This window comes from Cebus imitator, unplaced genomic scaffold (genome assembly GCF_001604975.1).
Source record: "Cebus imitator isolate Cc_AM_T3 unplaced genomic scaffold, Cebus_imitator-1.0 Scaffold227, whole genome shotgun sequence".
In the NCBI taxonomy this organism is placed as follows: Eukaryota; Metazoa; Chordata; class Mammalia; order Primates; family Cebidae; genus Cebus; species Cebus imitator.
In genome coordinates, this window is record NW_016107542.1 from 437,998 (window position 1) to 456,983 (window position 18,986).

At 39.9% G+C, this 18,986-nt stretch overlaps 1 long non-coding RNA gene across 1 annotated transcript in view; it reads left to right on the forward strand.

The window, feature by feature from the left end:
- The first annotated feature begins 1,533 nt into the window (after positions 1–1,533).
- The window catches only part of LOC119466770, a 34,321-nt gene continuing 16,868 nt past the window's right edge, over positions 1,534–18,986 (forward strand). The window contains exons 1-3 of the long non-coding RNA XR_005195233.1: positions 1,534–1,717; positions 9,811–9,923; positions 16,487–16,573. This is a non-coding gene — a long non-coding RNA (uncharacterized LOC119466770). The remainder of the gene's footprint in view (positions 1,718–9,810; positions 9,924–16,486; positions 16,574–18,986) is intronic.

Consider the following 18,986-nt stretch of genomic DNA (forward strand, 5'->3'; position numbering starts at 1 on the left):
TGTACAATGCTGCCAGCAGGTTTGAGTGAAACCTGAGACTCTTACTGAGGCAGAGGATCAGACAAATCGATTTGACCTTAGACCATGCACCCTTAGCCTTAATGGTGGAAATTGGTGATTAGAGACTAGAAACACTCTCACGTTCATAAGACCCTATCAGGATTTAACCATATTTTAGAACTAACAAGAAAAATGTTTAATAGATAAGAATTCTTCCTTTGTCCTTAGGGATCCTTGGACCAGAATGCAGAAAGGAGGGCACCATTCTGTGATTTTTCTCTGCAACGGGGGATCAGATCATTCAATTGCCTGAGGAAACAATAACTTGGCAAACTCTCTCTCCTGTCTTTCCATGTGCTAGGCAAGCGATGAAAGAGGAGTGCGGCTGACTTCAGCTTTGTCACAGATGTTGACCCACCACTGGTCTGCCCTCTCTTTCCCTTGCCACCCTCTTCCTTCTGCCAAAGTTAGCATGCTGGATCAGTAGGATGCAAAGCTGCGCATGACCCTTTTTGGGGCTGGACACTGTCATCTGGCCAGATAAACTAACAGGCTAGCAAATCCAGCTGGGGCTGGTTGTACTTTGCCCACGTCTGTTGCAGCATATGGTGTGTTCACTTGAAATGACTGACAGAGCTATTTAACTTTGCAGTTTGTTTGTCTGATGCCCCTACCCAAATACCATGCATACTGTCACATACTGGTGAACAGTCTTCAGTGTGGTTACAATTCATGGCTATCATAAGGGGAATACTTTAAAATTGGTTTTGAACTCCATAGTTCCCAAGATGGCAGAGCTGGATGGAAACATTTGGAGACATACCCTTTAATTGGCCCCATAATTTTATCCAGAAAGAAATTGAAGCAGAAAGATTAAGCGACTCCCGCAAGGACTCACGCAGCCAGTTAGTATTAGGACTAGAGCTAGAACCTTCGACCCTGACTTTCAACTCAGTCCTTTCTCCAGCTCAGGCTGTTCACATGTTTCCTTTCCTTTTATCTTCAAAATGTGGCCCCTTGGAACTTTCCTGGAATTGGACTTCTGAGCCTAAAGTGGCTTACTGCACACATTTGGGAAAGGATAGCCATGAGGCCTCTAAGTGGTTTTGATCAAGTTTGCCAATATTTACACCCTAGGATGATCTGCATAAACTTCATAAATAATATAAATTCCTACAAAGTGAGTTAACCGTGAGCTGCACGGTCTTTTGAAAAATCCATGTTATGCAATCACCCTGGCAAAGTTAACAACGCAATAGAGTACTGAAGGTAACCACTGATTGCAGTCACTGCTATTGACCATTTTAAGTGTGACTATTTTTAAAATACTGTATGCCTCATTAAGCTGTGCTCTGAAAATGAGGAATTTGCTTTAACTGCATTGTTTTGAATTGCTGAGAGAAGAATCTATCAACCACAAGGTGCCCTGCTGCTGAACTCAGCCAAAAAGCTGTTAATAACTCCAGCAGATGTTTCAGCTTTTTAGGCCAATAGACTCCCTCTCTCCCTGCCCTCCCCTTTCCAGAATCCGATGCCAATATGACTGAACTCCAGTTTTTGTGGTTGTCGCCACCGCCGCCGCTGCTAGGGCTGGTGATACAATGCCGCTGAGGAATGATCCTTTAAGCAACCACTGGCAACAGAACCTCAGCCCTTTAAGGTCAGAATATTATTGCTTTTACCATCAGAAGTTTAAATCTTCAGGGGGGAAATGAAGGTAAGGGCACAAAAATCAGTATTTTTGTTTTGTTGTCTGCCTTCATTGCTAGTCATTATGTTTCGCTTTTTGTGGCGTCTTCCAATGCTTAAAGTCCATTTCTCAGACTCATCAGAGTGCTGGGCTTGCTAAGGTTGAGGGTCATTAATACATTGGAGGCCCTACTAATCTGGGAGAGGCGTTCTTGGGTTAGCAGCTTTGCAAAGGGTGCCTCTGCGTGATGCACTTTTGTGTGGTTGTATGCCTGATGTGTGGCTCAGATGTCCTGACCTTAGCCATTCTACAATATCAGATGTGTGTTTTATAAATATAGCTGCCTCCCTGTGTGATAGGTAAAGTATGAGGGCACACAGGGTCACCGCAGTCCCATACCAGGATTTATCAACAGCTCTGAACTGGGATAAACCTGACATTGTCACCTGAAATTAAATCTACATTCCAAGGCTTTCCAAATGAGAAGACATTAGAAATAAAGGGGGAGGAGAGATCCTGTCCCCTTCCCCGACACTCCCTGCACTGCCTCCTACTCAATTATTTTGGAGAGAGTGCTTTAACACACCCTGGTGACAACAGGGTGACCAGGAAAACACAGGTGCACCACATTATGAAATGCTATATTGGCTAGGAACACATCTGAACTGCACATCTATACACATCATCATGCAGAGAATTGCCATACAAAGGGGGAAAAGTTGAGAGGCAGAATTAAGTTCATAAATATTTTGTTTCCTTATTTTGATGCAACACAAAGCCAGAATATCCAGGACTCTGCAGACCTCTATTGTCAGCTTCAACATTGCCAACCATAGTAATTCAACCCCCAAATCTCTGCTGTATGCCATACTGGCTGTAAAAAGTAAGTGCCTTTTCCCTGGTGTCACCGCCACCATACTGTTTGCATACTTTCAGTCCTGTGTAACTCTAATTCTCAGGAAAAGCTCAGGAATACAATGCTAGCTCTCCTCGCCAGACCCCTACCCCCATCACTTTTTTTTTTTAACTTGGATAAAGAAATAGATTATATTGTGACTTGGTCCACATTCTCTTAAGTACATGTGCATAGCACTCATTAATGCTAATGGAATTTGCACATATGCATTGAAGGGAAAATATACTTGCCCATGCCTGGGTATTCTTTCTTTTCTTACTGTACACTTGAGAGTTCTGTGGCATGTATAGCTTCTAATTCTGAAACATGACTAAGTCAGATTAAAAATTATACCATTCATTTTGAAATACAGTGTTCCCACTAGCAAATGGGATGGGTATTTCTGCTTAGATTACTATGATTCCAAGAAGCCAATGCCAGATGATGACTCTTCAGTAAAATAACCAATGTTGTAACAATAAAATAGGGTTAAAAGGCCGGGCACAGTGGCTCACGCCTGCAATCCCAGCACTTTGGGAGGCTGAGGTGGGCAGATCACGAGGTCAAGAGATCGAGACCATCCTGGCCAACATGGTGAAACCCTGTCTCTACTAAAAATACAAAAAAATTAGCCAGGTGTGGTGGCACGTGCCTTTGGTCCAGCTACTCCGGAGGCTGATGCGGAAGAATCGCTTGAACCCAGGAGGCAGAGGTTGCAGTGAGCCGAGATTGGGCCCCCACACTCCAGCCTGGTGACAGAGCAAGACTCCATCTCAAAAAAATAAATAAATAAATAAAATAGGGTTAAAAATAAAAACAGCAAAAACTCTCTACTGAATCAGTAGAAAATATATTCTCATTATTTAAACAGTATCTATTAAATAACCTATATGCATCTCCAGAGGAGTGAAAACACAAGATGGGGGAGGCGGGAAAGACCTGAAAATAAGCATGGGTAATCTGAGACTCCAGGCCTGCCAGCAGTGAGTATTGGCAAGAGGCATGTGGGGATATCTGAGGCCCCACTAAATCCAGAGCATGTACTTCATTAAGTCTTGAACTTTACCTGGAATCTTGCACTGCAAATGATGATTTCCAAACTGTTTTGTTCTTGATTATTTCCAGTCCAAGTAAAATGGACAATAAAGAAAAGATGCTTCCATACTGTTTCCATGATGGATGTTCACAACCAAAATAACTTCACCATCTGATGTATTTCACAGTTTTAAGTTAAAACAGACATACTATAATATGCTTGTACATCTGGCTCAGGTGCTTCATTTGCCATATGTTTGTGAAATAATCCAAGGAGATGTTACAATTGTACATTCCCCTTGGGACTTGAAGAAAATGTGCCCACAAAGAGTTACCTAATTATTCATTCCTGCCAACAACATCCTCTCCTAATAAGAAGGAGAGGCAACTTAAAACGAGACAATAGCGCTTTCAGTCTTGAGAGATGTCAGTGCCACTTATGGTTTCAAAAACAAAGTCTTATGCATTTTTTAAAATAAGAAAAAGATCTTTGGCCTTTAAAGCAAATAAAATACCCTGCAGGTGGTATATTTGGTATTCTTATGTGGGCAAATTCTGTAGCACTGATCAAGGCGTATTGTTTCCTGAAACTCATTGAATTAAAGCCCATGAAGCCACATAGAAATTAGTGACCCAGAAGTTGACAGTCTCTAATAAATGGCTGCTCTGGCAACACTAGACATTTATAGAGAACTTTGTAATCGGTAAATTGCTTTCATATATGTTACCACATTTAATTCTTTTTTTTTTTTTTTTTTGAGACGGAGTTTCACTCATGTTACCCAGGCTGGAGTGCAATGGCACGATCTCGGCCCACCGCAACCCCCGCCTCCTGGGTTCAGGCAATTCTCCTGCCTCAGCCTCCTGAGTAGCTGGGATTACAGGCACGCGCCACCATGCCCAGCTAATTTTTTGTATTTTTAGTAGAGACGGGGTTTCACCATGTTGACCAGGATGGTCTCGATCTCTTGACCTCGTGATCCACCCGCCTCAGCCTCCCAAAGTGCTGGGATTACAGGCTTGAGCCACCGCGCCCGGCCCACATTTAATTCTTATAACAATTTTGTGAAGCAGGTAAAAAAAGGCATCCCTTGTTTAGTTGTACCAGTTGTAGTACTGATTCTTCACAACACTAATAAGCAAAAGTATGAGCATCTTTCTTAAAAAATTGTAAGTTATTTTAGTCTTGACCAATATATACCATTTACCATAGCACACATTTCTCTCTTTCAGAGTCATTGACAATCTGCTTTTTTCCCCTCTTTTCCTATTATTTGCATCCTTCTAAACTATTACTTATTTTTTTCTGATTCTGTTTAATTAAAATTTTGATTTTCTTTTAAGGATTAAAAAGTAGAGGGAGAATTAGTATATTGGTTAAAATACAAGCTAACCATCAAAGTTCAAATTTTAATGAGGCCCTAAACCAGGATAGAAGTCAAATGCATAAAGCATGTTCTAGGCCTAGCTTCATCCATTATTAAATCAATTTGAAAAAAATGTGGCAATGATGAAGTTATCAGCCAATAAACCTTGAATAGTATGTTAATTGTATATTGACTGAAGTAACAGATTAGGTGAGGGTTGAATTTTCACAAAGACTGGAATAAAAGACCCTAAATAGGCAGATTAAGTTAGACGTTCTTTTCCCCCTGAAACACAAACTTCAGTGTTAAACGGGAAACAAAGGATGAGAGACAGAGGGTAAGATTTGCCTGAGGTTACCCAGCTCGTAAACAGGAGTCCATGCCAAGTCATCTCCCTCCATAGCGCTGGAAAACAGCAACTATTGAATACAAATGCTCTCTTAGCTTTTCTAGTAAATCCTAACATTTTCTCATTACTCAAAGTATAATACTTCCAATTTGAATATAATATTTCCCTTGAGAGGGAGAAAGAGTTACTATGAGGAAATAATTAATTTTGGTCTCTTGTTGTGAGAGAAATTAAAGGGAAAGTTCAGACAACAAGTGTAACGAACACCTCTCTAAAAAAGAAAATGCTGCCCATCTTCCCTGACCCTGTATACAGGCCAGTGGTGACGGCTATAATCGCGGAAAGGGGCTTGTGTCTCTTCAGCCTCAGCATTTGATGGACTCAGAAGAATGTCTGAAAAATCTGTGGGAGCTGAGGTTCTATTGTTAGAGATACTGAAACTGGTCTCCTTAACAAAGAGTGTCTCAGCAGAGTATTACACAGACCTCACCTCATCTCTTTTCCAATGTATACTGCAGCTAATTCATGGGGATCGTTGGAGTCTATTGGTCAAAAACATTAAGCACTATCACCACCATAATACAGAGCTCTTAAAAGTGTGTGCATGTCCCAGTGGTGGAACACATTCTTTCTATAGCATAAATTGTAGTCAGGATACATTCTTAAGTGCGTCTCAAAAGTTACATATGTAATCGAGTAGGCATTCTGATTTTAATTTTGGCAGGGCATGCTTTGAGATTCCCAGGTGATTTTTTTGCCAGTCATTGCAATTATATACTTAAAAATACACACACACACACACACACACACACACACACACACTTTCTTCATTCACTAAAAGTATACTACACGCCATGGATACAAAGTTAAGAAGGCAAGGACTTGCTATCAAGTCATTGAAACAATTGGAGAATCAGACTTGCAAACATGAAAATACGAGCATTGGATGATCCACAAAGTTGAGTGGCAGATCAGGATAACATGTCTAAATCCGTCCTGGAAAACGTCCCAGAGGAAGAAGAAACATGATTAGGTGTTTTTCAGGTAGACAAAAGGTTTTAAATTGTGTGCTGTGAGTTACAAGATGCTAAAGATCAATAGTAAGAAAGGTAGTAACATCAAGTATCTGTCTTTGAATTCTAGGGCCACAGTGAAATGAGAATTAGGGAAGGCAATTCTTGGAGGTAAGGCAAATGTCTTGCAGTGTGTTGCAGTAGTTAAGGAAGTTCATGGACTTAATCAAGTAACCTCATAGCCCATAAAATGTGGGAGAGGTGCAAGAAGAAGAATAAATAGGATATGGTGTTTAAAAGGTAGGAAAAGAATCAAAGGTTCCCAAACATTTGGCTTGGGAAACTGGGTAGAGGGTCTAAACCTTCATTAGTACAAAGAGTATAAATATCATGTAAAATATCCTGCAGTCCTAGCTACTCAGGAGACTGCGGCAGGAGAACTGTTTGGAACTGGGAGGCAGAGATTGCAGTGAGCCGAGATCGTGCCACTGCACCCCAACCTGGGCAACAGAGCAAGGCTCCGTCTCAAAAAAAATAATAATAAATAAATAAATATAATGCAAAGAATACAGAAAGAAGAATAGGCTTTGTAGAGTAACTGGGAATAGACACCTAAGCAGAGATTAGCGTGTTCAATTCTGGACGTACTGCGTTTGCAATGCCTGTAGGATATCCAAATGAAACTATTTAGAAAATAGTTGGTATGGAAGGGACTAGAGCTTAGGAAAGAGATTTATTTTTGTTTTGCTGTACTCTGTTTATTCTTCCTATTTTTTCTTTTTAATTTTAATTTTTGTGGGTACATAGAAGGCGTATATATGGGGTACATAAAATGAAATATTTTGATATAGGTATATGATGCATAATAATCACATCAGGATAAATGGAATATCCATCACCTCAAACATTTATCCTTTGTGTTAAAATTATACTCTTTTAGTTATTTTTAAATGTGCAATTAAATTAGTATTGACTCTGGTCACCCTACTGTGCTATCAAGTACTACATCTTACTCATTCTTCTATTTTTTGTACCCATTAACCATCCCACTCCCTAGCCCCAATCCCCCTCTACCCTTCCCAGCCTCTATTGAACCATCATTCTGCTCTCTATCTCTACGAGTTCCATTATTTTAATTTTTAGCTCCCACAAATAAGTGAGAACATGTAATGTTTTCCTTTCTGTGCCTGGTTTATTTCACTTAACATAACGATCTCTGGTTCCATCCATGCTGTTGCAAATGAGATTTCATTCCTTTTTATGGACTGTGTATATGAACCACATTTTCTTTATCTGTTTGTCTGTTGATGGACACTTAGGTTGCTTCTGAATTTTGGCTACTGTGAATAGTGCTGCTATAAATGTGAGAGTGCAGATCTCTCTCCAATATACCGATTTATTTTCTTTTGGGGTATATGCCTAACAATGGGATTGCTGGATCATATGGTAGCTCTATTTTTACTTTTTTGAAGAACCTCCAAACTGTTCTCTGTATTGGTTGTGCTAATTTACATTCTCATCAACAGTATGTAAGGGTTCCCCTTTTTCCATATCCTCACGAGCATTTGTTATTGTCTGACTTTTGGATAAAAGCCATTTTAACTGGAAGGAGATGATAGCTCACTGTAGTTTTGATTTGTTATGGGTTGTCTCTTTACTTTGTTGATTGTATCCTTTGCTGTGCAGAAGCTTTTTAACTTTATGTGATCCTGTTTGTCCATTTTTGCTTTGGTTGCCTGTGCCTGTGAGGTGTTTCTTGATAGATCAATGTCCAGGAGAGTTTCTCCAATGTTTTCGTTCATTAGATTCATAATTTGAGGTCTTAGATTTAAGTCTTTAATTGATTTTGGTTTGATTTTTTTTAATATGGTGAGACATAGGGTCCAGTTGTATTCTTCTGCATATGGATATCCAGTTTTCCCAGCATCATTTATTGAAGAGACTGTCCTTTCCCCAATGTATGTTCTTGGCACCTGTGTCAAAAAGAAGTTTACTATAGATATATACATTTCTTTCTGAGTTCTCAAGTCTGTTCTACTGATTTATGCGACTGTTTTTATGCCAGTACCATGTTGTTTTGGTTACTATAGCTCTGTTGTATCATGTGAAGTCAGGTAATGTTATTCCTCCAATCTTGTTCTTTTTGCTCAAGATAGCTTTGGCTGTTTTGGGTCTTTTGTGGTTTCATATAAATTTTAAGATTGTTTTTTCTGTTTCTGTGAAGAATGTCATTGGTATTTTGATAGGAATTTCATTGAATCAAAAATTATTTGAACAGTATGGACATTTTGACAATACTGATTCTTCTAATTCATGAATATGAAGCATTTCTTGTATGTCCTCTTCAATTATTTCATCAGTGTTTTATAGTTTGCATTGTAGAGATCTTTCACTTCTTTGATGAAGTTAATTCTTAGGAATTTAATTTTATTTGTAGCTATTATAAATGGGATTACTTTCTTGATTTCCTTTTCAGATTGTTTGCTGTTGGTATATAGAAATGTTACTCATTTTTGTATTCTGACTTTGTATACTGCAAGTTTACTGAATTTATCAGCTCTAATATTTCTTCAATGAAATGTTTATGCTTTTGCAAATATAAGATCATATTATCTGCAAACAAAGATAATTTGACTTCTCCTTTAGGATGGAGTTTTAGATGTTAAAAAATGGTAGGGACAAGATCCCCCCAAAAGTAAATAAAGAGGGACAAAAAGACACTGACATTTAAAAGGAGGACAAAGAAACAGAAATGAACCAAGGCACTGGATAAGGAGTGGTCAGTGCAGCAGGAGGTAAGCCAGGTGAGAGAGAAAATAGATAAAGCCAGAGCTCCAAGAATGGAAGAAGAGTCAGATTATTAACAATGCTTATTCCACTGGGTTAGAGGGTGAAGCAAGACTATCTCTGCAGTGATATGGGTTCAAATGGATCAGAGTGAGTGGGTGATGTGAAATCATAGATAGTAAATTTAACTTTCACTTTCTAAAAAATATAGTTATCAGAGGAAGAGGTATAAGGGTTCTAAATAAATGGGTCCCTTCTATGTCCCATTGGACATAGAAGTTAAACAGACAAAACCCCTTCTATGTTCAAGGTAGAATAACTTTCATAGCTCCAGTGGATGGGCTTGCCTTTGATAGGAAAATTGTGTTTTGCTAGAAATAAGGACAAAGAAAAAGTCGATGCAGGCGCAGGTGGGCTTATGGGTGAATGGACAGGGAAATGAAAGAAGCCACTCCTGATAGTTGCTAGTCTCTAAATTAGAAGCAAGGTCATCCCAAAAAAGAGAAGATTGAGAGTTTTGAAGAGTGGAGAAAGTTTAGAACAGCAGCTGAGGGAAACAGGAGAAGCACATGTAATAAGACTACTAAGTAACACTGAAGGCACAACTGAGATTAGTTTCACTCCAGATTTATGATCGCCATTCTATATGGTTATGATTTTTCTTTTTCCTTCAGCAGAGCAGTGCTCAAGGAAGGTTTACAGCTAAGGAGGCTCCATGGAGGATTGCCTGAAGGACATGAAGTCCATCCATCTCTCCAGATAGTTTAGATTATATCTCAAGATCAAGGTAAACCATCAAACTAAATACTTGAGCCATATTGTTTTGGCCTCTTTTACTATTACTCACTTTTACTGAATTGCATTTTGGCATGGTGCCTTGGCTGGCATTGAGGGGCCCAACAAGAAACAGCCATAGGCCTCTCAGCCTTTTTAGCATCATGGAGGCTGTTCAAAAGGAAAGGCACCATCCTCAGTATCGTTTATGTTCCATTCGTAATGGCATGAAGATCCATTTCTCTTAGACCCAAATGCCAGGAAACAATTGTTTTTTTCACGAGTAATGGCAGTGTGTTTGCGTGTTTGGATGGTCTTGAAGCCGTAATGCATGGTTTCAAATTCAGCATCCATCATCTATTAGTTGGTTGATCTTGAGCCTATTAACTTCTCTATGCTTTGATTTCTTCATCTATAAATTAGCAAAAATAACAGTACATGCTCCATAGGAATGCAGTGAGAATCAAATGAAACAATCAGTGTAAAAATGTTTAGTATTATGTCTGGCAAACCATAAGTCCTTAATACATACTGTATTAGTTATTATTATTATCTTACAACTGATATTTTTGTTTTATTTTTGTATTTTGCCTTCATCTTCAGTGTGGTGTGCCTTTGGAATAATTTATCTCTGGTTTCCACTTAGTATACTTCACTTATTTTTCATCTGATATTCACGTAGCATGGTTTGAGAACGAGGCAGAATATGAGAAAGTACACGAAAGTTCTTATGCCTGTCAATAACTATAAAGATTATTCTATCTATCTTTATCTTAGAAATAGTTTCAAAGATAGTAAAATGAACTTTCTTATACCACATTTGTATATAGAAATGAATGTTTCCTTGAAGTCCATTTCACTTGTTATTGACTTTTCTTACAATCGCTCTTGATCAGGCCCCCTACAGGGACTTGGCCCTGACTCAGTATTGGCTCAAATACTTCTCACTGTGGATAAATAACATGTTACTTTAATTGCAGAGAGGGACAGATTATTGTAGCTTGACAAGTAGCTAAATTCTGCTGTGGAATGAGGGCTGGATTTGAGGGTCAAAGGATCTAGGTGTAGATACCAACTCTGACACCAGCTCTTTGCTATTGGAACTCTCACCTCAATTCTTTTATCTACTAAGTAGGGTTAACAATATTGATCTCACAGTGTGATTGTGAGAAATAAAGAAGAGATTCAGCAAAAATTAGTTGAATCTGCATCCAGTGCAGGAGGTAGCATGGTAGCATTCAAGCAATCATTCACACTTGTACTTGAAAAATAGGATCAAATGATTCAGTCTTCTTTTTTTTTTTTTTTTTTGAGACACAGTCTTGCTTTGTCACCAGGCACCAGGCTGGAGTGTAGTGGCGAGATCTCAGCTCACTGCAACCTCCACCTCCCGGGTTCAAGCAATTCTCCTGCCTCAGCCTCCCGAGTAGCTGGGACTACAGGCGTATGCCACCACGCCCAGGTAATTTCTGTATTTTTAATAGAGACAGGGTTTCACCATGTTGGCCAGGATGGTCTTGATCTCTCGATCTTGTGATCCGCCCGCCTCGGCCTCCCAAAGTGCTAGGCTTACAGGTGTGAGCCACTGTACCTGGCCAATTCAGTCTTCTTAATTATATTTAAAGGCAACTTGAACATACTTATCTTATTGAACTATTTGAAATATGGATACTAGCCATTTCAAAATATCTAGTCAAAAGTCAATAAAAAAGCTTTAATTCTCGTTTAAGAATCTTCAGGAAATTTTGTCTTTGTATCAGATTATCAACTTGGCCTGCAATGTCACAGGAGAAACATGAAGAATATCCCAGATTGTATTCTCTGCTTTTAACTAAATAAATACTTGGAAAAATCCCTGATATACAAATAAGTCTGCTTTGTTTCCTGGCAGACTTATTTTGTTTTGCTTATTGTTATTGTTGCTAGTTTTGTTGCTGCATAGACCAGTAAGCACATGCAGATGAAAGGAGGCTTTTGTTTTAACTGAAGGTATGTGGGCACGGGATGTCTTATCCCAGGTATTAATAGCAAAAGGGTTTAGGCCAATTCTTTAAGGATATGGGAGCACTTACTTTACTAAACCCCTCCCACCTGTCAGGACCAAAGTTGAAAACCAGAGAATGTTGTGTTGGTGGGCCACTCCCCGCCGCCCCACGGAACACCCAGAGAAATCTGTGCTGGATAGCACAAAAAAAGCCCAGCTACAATGGTTGGTCTTCAAAGGGGTTCATTTATTATATTGCTCAGTGCCCCACAGAGTTGCTCCAAGCTCATAACTGCCACTGATTTCAAAGAGAGCTCTGAACTTGCATACGCTCCACAAGGCACGGCGCAGGATGAGAAATAGGCTGAGTGGCTTTAAGCCATGTTCAGACATTTTTTAATGTTCATAAATGTCTTTGGCACCATCACTTTCACATAGAAACCCACTTACCTCCTGCCGCAAAGCATGAAATAAAGCCATTTTCAAGCCTGGGTCGGGGATGGTCTGGAAATTGGGCTAAATCTTAAAACTGCATGAAGACTGAAAATAGGATTCACAAGCTGGAGCTCAGCTCTCACCAAACCATTTCCAAGGTCAGGTCACCGTAACACTCTGCTCTGTTAGGTACCATCAGTGCTATCCTTGAAGGGTTAAGACAGTGAACCGTGGTCATCTCCATGGCTTTCAAATGAACCGGGAGTTAAACTGAAGGCCAGTAACTCTAAGGCATCAAAAAATAGCTGGTCTACTGAAGGAGGGAAGCACTGTCTCAATTGAGGCCTGATTGGGATTCACCTGACACAGCCCTGGGAAACCTTGAGTTAGGGATTGGCTTTTTTTTTTAAATTTTTTATTATTATTATTATTTTGAGACAGAGTCTTGTTTTATCACCAGGCTGGAGTGCAATGGTGTGATCTCAGCTCACTGCAACCTCCGCTTCCCGGGTTGAAGCAATTCTTCTGCCTCAGCCTCCCGAGTAGCTGGGACTACAGGTACACACCACCACACCCAGCTAATTTTTGTTTTTTTAGTAGAGATGGGGTTTCACCATGTTGGCCAGAATGGTCTCGATCTCCTGACCTCGTAATCTGCCTGCCTCGGCCTGCCAAAGGGCTGGGATAACAGGCATGAGCTACTGCGTCCGACTGGGATTGGCATTTCTTACCACACTTTTCTGCTTTAGGAGATGCTGAAGGTTACCCTTGATCCAGGATGTTTATGGGAGATAAGGTCCCATCAGAGGTGCTCTTTCTCCTTGAATGCCTGAAGAAAGATTAACCAACTCCCCCAATTTTGTTCCTGTGGTTCCTGGTCACCAAGACAAGGGAAAAAGAGATACCTTAGATACTCAGCAGTCACTTTGTATGCTCCAGGAAGCTCTCTCATAAGTAATTATCCAGGGAGCCCCCTGCATGGCTCCATGAGCACCTTGCTTCTGGAAGGGGCACAGAAAAAAAAAGTGTCCTATTCATGTTCACTGTCAAATAAACATAAAGTCTTGGATACGTTATATTGGCTCCCATCTTTATTCAAAACAGAAAGTTATTTATTTGGGAGAAAATGAGTTAAATAATGATTTCCAGAATTCCATGGATGCACTCTGGAAAAATAAAACCACACAGTCCCTTCTCTAATGGGCTTTAAGAAAATGTTGTTAAAGCAGTTAACTACTATAAATCCTATTTATTTATTCTTTTAACAAATACTTACTAAACACCTGCTATGTGTAGATGCATGTCCAGTTGCTGGGATACAACAGTGAACAGAGCAAAAAAAACCCATCCCTGCTCTCTGAGTTTGTGTCTGACTGAGGGAGACAGATGATAACAAAACAACTAAGAAAACTCCAGAGTGTTTGACAAGTGCTAGGGAGAACATGAGCAGGAGTGGGGGCTCATGTGAGGACAGAGTGAGAGAGGGTGCAATTTGAGACTGGGTGATGTGGTGAGGTATCATTTGAATAAAGGATCCTGAGGGGAATTCAACTTTAAATGCTTGTCTTTTTTCGGTTAGTCCAAATATTACTAGACAGTAACTGAGGATTACCTCTGGTGTCTTTTTAAAACTTAGAAGGTAAAGCCAGCTTGCCAAAAATGATGAGAAGACACTGCAGCCCTGCTCTCGGGTCCTGGTACCACTTGGCTGTGCAGTGACACAATCATGAAGTTGAGTTCCTTGGAAAAAGGAAGTGTACTTGGTATCGTGCTGTGCACACAGTGAGTGCTCAATAAATGCTGTTTACTTATAGATAAGGTCTGTGGTCTTGGATGTAGATCTAAAAATACTGTTCCTTCCCGCCGGGCATGGTGGCTCACACCTGTAACCCCAGCACTTTGGGAGGCCGAGGCAAGTAGATCATGAAGTCAAGAGATTGAGACCATCCTGGCCAACATGGTAAAACCCCATCTCTATTAAAAATACAAAAAAATTAGCTGGGCGTGGTAGTGCATGCCTGTAGGCCCAGCTACTCAGGAGGCTGAGGCAGGAGAATCACTTGAACCCAGGAGGCAGAGGTTGCAGTGAGCCAAGATTGCGCCACTGCACTCCAGCTTGGCAACAGAGTGAGACTCCGTCTCAAAAAAAAAAAAATGTTCTTGACAAAAATAATTTCTCTGTGTTCTTATATCTATCTCGGGGAGATAGAGTATACCAGCAGTCCTAACCTTTTTGGCACCAGGGACCAACCACTTTTGTGGAAGACAGTTTTTCCATGGACCAGGTTGGCAGTCTGGGGATGGTTTCAGGATGAAACTATTCTACCTCGGATCATCCAGCAGTAGTTAGATTCTCATAAGGAATGCACAGCCTAGATCCCTCACATGTGCAGTTGACAATAGGGTTTGCACTGCTACAGGAATCTAATGCTGCTGCTGATCCTACAGGAGGTGGCACTCAGGTGATAATGCTCGTTCACCTACAGCTCACCTCCTGCTTGTGGCCTCGTTCCTAACAGGCCACCAACCAGTACCGGTTCATGGCCTGGGAATTGGGGACCTCTGAAATAGTTGAATCTGCAGATAGTTTCTGGAAACTTATCAAGCCATATCTATTCATAATACCATCCCTAAATTCCCCCATCATCAATGTAAATATCTTAAACTAATCTTACCATTGTCCTCATATATTCAATGTAATATGACAATGGTCTGCCTTCATTTTTTCTGTGACATTCCCTTTTCTCTAAGAGGAGACACCCACCTGTACTATAAAACAGAATGTATTTTCATCCTTTCGCCGTTCCTTCCTCCTTCCCTTTATCCCTCCTTTTCTTCTTTCCAATACATATATACGCTGTGCAAAGCTTGGTATATTCCATAGGCCCTATCTTAACTACACTAAAAAAATTAATTATTGAATAGGTACTGCTAGAAGCACTGATTGTTGAAAGTGACTCAAGGTGAAGGGAGGATGTATTATTTCCTTCTGTCTTTTGTCACCATTGTTGAGATGGCAGCTACTACCCGTCATATTTGCTAAAGGGAAAAGTGATTACAAAACTCCTCCTGGTTTTAAGGGTGAAGTTAAGTAAGTGAAATAAAATAAAATAAATTAATTATTGAACAGGTACTGCTAGAAGCACTGAAAAGAAAAATGAAAAGATGTGAAAGTCAGTAGTGTTACGTATTAGAGAAAATACATATTAAAGCCAATATGTAACACTACTGACTTTCACATCCTTTCATTCTAAATCGAATACCGTATGTGAATACTGCTGCTATTAATGACATTCCCTTCTACCTGTTGTACCCAAGAGTCTACAAGTCCTTCTTACGTGTATAATATCTCATACAATCCTCTAAATCCTGGCTTCTCAAATGTAGTCCTCAAACCAGCAGCACTGGCATCTCCTGGGAGTTATTGGCAATGCAGAATCTCAGGCTCCACTGCAAGCTTCCTGAACCAGACTGCATTGCAACGAGGTCTTCAGGTTCTTTGTGCATGCACTGAAGTTTGAGAATCTCTGCTTCAAATCATCTTGCGAGGCAATAAAAAATTCCCTTTCACATTTTACAGATTAAACACACACCCAAAAAACTCAATTTCAGAGACGTTCAGTTAGCAAATAGGTAACAGGATGTGGAGTCAAAAGCCAACATTCTTTCCAGTACACTGTGCTCCCTCTTTGGGTGCTCTTGGGAAAAAAGTACCACATACCTCTTTTGGGTTCTGACATCACCGAGGCCAGTATTTCATAAGGAGCATTTACGCAATAATTACAGCCTGCTGTTGTCCTCTGGTGGTAAGCAGGCAAGTGCTTAATCTCTTGCTGGATCATGCATTTCTTATATAGGCGATTCTTGCCACCTGTTGCCTAAAAGGCCTCAGGTGAATTACATGAAACAAGTTTCATATTTAGAATGTTCTCCAATTTTCTGTAATCACTTACCAAAAAACATTTTCACTGGTTAACAGTTTTTGAGGTTTCCACTGCAGGTTTTCTTTCCTTAGGAGACTTTTAAGTGACACATCTGACCACCTTAAAATGAAAGGGAAAGGCAACTAATGTGTAGCAAACATTTCCTTGTGTACCAAGTTTGGTGCTTTGTATGTGTTATCTCTTGATCTTTACAGAGAGTTATCCATTTTACAGATGTGGAAGCCAGGATTCAAAGATGACACAGGTGGCAATGCTGGCCATCAAGCTAAAGCGTCATACCATGCTGGCCTCTTCCTAAAAGTAAGTCTTGCCTGAATTAGCATGAAAAGTCACTCAAGGTCACTTTTGATTATGGAAAGTGACTCAAGGTGAAGGGAGGATATATCATTTCCTTCTGTCTTTTGTCGCCGTTGTTGAGATGGCAGCTACTGCCCATCATATTTGCTAAAGGGAAAAAGTGATTACCAAACTCTTCCTGGTTTTAAGGGTGAAGTTAAGTAACTGGAATAATATAAAAACCGAGAGGAATCAACTAGAAGAATACAAACTGAGTATGCAGGGCCAAAAAGGAGTAATCAGCAGAGGAATGTTGCTGGGTAATATACTTTGAAAATTCCATATCAACACCATATACTTTGGCTGAAATCCAAACATATAATCTAAGCAAGGCCCTCTAAACCGGTGAGTTTTAAATTCCTTATGTTTAACAGAGAAGCAGCTGGAGGCCGTCCTATTCTTTAAGAAAGAGGAGGAATGAATAGATTCCTCAGGCTGATAGAGCTGAGAAAGGCATCTCCGAGGCTCTTGCATCACCTGTGTTAATATGCAGGTCCTCAGAACTGCAGCTTTCTCAACTCGGTCCTATCTTACATGCATTATCCTGGAATGTTCTCCTCTGTTGCTCTCTGGGAATCTGCAGACAGTTCATGTGGAAGTCTCTCTCCTCGTCTGAAGGAATTAAATAGAATATTATAATTACTCAGAGTTTAATATATGCTACAACTGTTTTTGCTGGCTTGGCGTTTAAAGATGCAAATGTTCCAATCTCCTAGAAACATGACATTATAAAAGGGACTACCGTAATTAGGAATTAAACTGTTCAGTCCTCATTAACCAGAAAAGCAGTTTCTAAACCCAGGGAGGCTCTACTTTTATTCCAAGAAAAGTCAGGAAGATGGTGCCACAAGAGCCTAATAAAGATTTTGGGTCAACTTGTGCTCACTGCAATTGATTAGGATCCATGTGAAATGATTTTTAAAAGGAAATGAACAACAAATGCTTCTGACAGAAGAAAAGTAATCAGGGAAAAGCCTGAACAATCATCTTAAGCACACTCTTGTTTAAAGTTTCACTATCATTTTATTCTTGATTGCCCAAATTCATTCAGCCTTAATGCATTGTTAAAGAGCCTGTCCTATTAGCCAAGGATGTTATGGTAACTGGTTGTAAGACTACTGCTCTCCTGGTTACAACACGTGACTAGAAAAATGCTTTCTTAATTAAGGCTGAGAGTGATGAGTCCCTGGTGACTCAAAGTAGTTAAGGAGTGTGTATAAAACTGAGCACAGGCTAGTCTCGAAGATGATGGCAGGCTTTACTTTGGTTCTTTGAACTCCTCATCCATTTCTGTCCTGCCAGAACTGTCTACACTGATGCCTCACTGTGGCATTAGTCACGGTAAGAGCCAAACGTGTTGTAAGCCTGTGCCTTTTTATACCTGTCGAAGGGGATTTGGTCACTGAAATCACAAGTGAACCATGTTATAAGGTGTTTAACTGTGAGGCAGTCTCCCACATAGAAGGAAGACAGGAACATTTGGAAGGAATGTGATTTGTTTATGTTTTCTCATAGGTACTTGCGACGTGTCTGCTTCTGAGAAAAGCAACATCCATAGATTTCAGATAGATAGCGTATTATCTAGCCCTCATTTTTTCTTTTAGCTGAAGTTCTTATCACCTGTGTTTCAAAACCTAATTAAGCGATGGTTCATTCATAGCAGAAGGACACTGGACAGGAACTAGGCTCTAGTCTCTTCTTTGTCACTAACCAATTCTGTGGATCTCAGCAAATTAGCTCTCCAGTAGAACGCTGTTGCTTTGTCTTGTAATATTAGCAGCTCTATTTATTAAACACTTTCTCTGCAGTAGCACTTTAACTAGATTGTTTCATTTAAACCTCATCATAACCCAATGGGCAGGTTCTATTTTAACCTCCATTCTGCAGATGAAGGAGTTGAGGCATAGAAAGCTGAATAGTTTGTCCAACGTGACACAACTTGGATGTGAAGGGGTCAGGATTTGGTTTCGTTTCTGCTGGTGTGCTGAACCTACAGGCTATGTGTTTCTCTTATTGCCAGACTACCCCACCCAAGAATTTATGGAGCAGGGAGATTTTCCCACTCCACATATTCTTAAGTGTACTTAGAAATGAGTTGGCTTAACTCATGTAACATGTCTATGCTGCTATATGTAATTTGATTTTTTAATTTTTTAAATTTTTTCGTCTTGTTTTCCCAACCAGAGTAAAATGTCCCAATGAGTTAGTGGAAAGACTACTTCCTATAGGATAATGAATGAGTTATCTGCCCTTTATAAATTCTTTCCTTTATAAATAGAGATAATAATGCCTGGCTTATACTTTTTTGATGTTTTAAGTACAAAATGGCTATAAGATGGATAGTGGCACTATAAAAAGATAATTTGTTTATGGTATT